This window comes from Trematomus bernacchii, unplaced genomic scaffold (genome assembly GCF_902827165.1).
Source record: "Trematomus bernacchii unplaced genomic scaffold, fTreBer1.1, whole genome shotgun sequence".
NCBI classification, from domain to species: domain Eukaryota; kingdom Metazoa; phylum Chordata; class Actinopteri; order Perciformes; family Nototheniidae; genus Trematomus; species Trematomus bernacchii.
Window position 1 is genome coordinate 14,643 of NW_022987845.1, and position 358 is coordinate 15,000.

Consider the following 358-nt stretch of genomic DNA (forward strand, 5'->3'; position numbering starts at 1 on the left):
CACACACACACACACACACACACACACACACACACACACACACACTCAAACACACAAACACACTGATAAAAATCCCCTCACCACCAGTAAATCTGCACTATACGGGACCTCCCTCTCTCTCCATTTTATGTAAGTGTGTCCTGATCAGTGCTGCAGCCAACAACCCTGACAGACACACACACACACACACACACACACACACACACACACACACACACACACACACACACACACACACACACACACACACACACACACACACACACACTCTGTGCAAAAGTTTCATTACCATTGAGGTCAGGTCTTTGTGTGTGGAGGAAAGTTAAGCTAAGTAGAATTACGGAAGTACTATGACTAA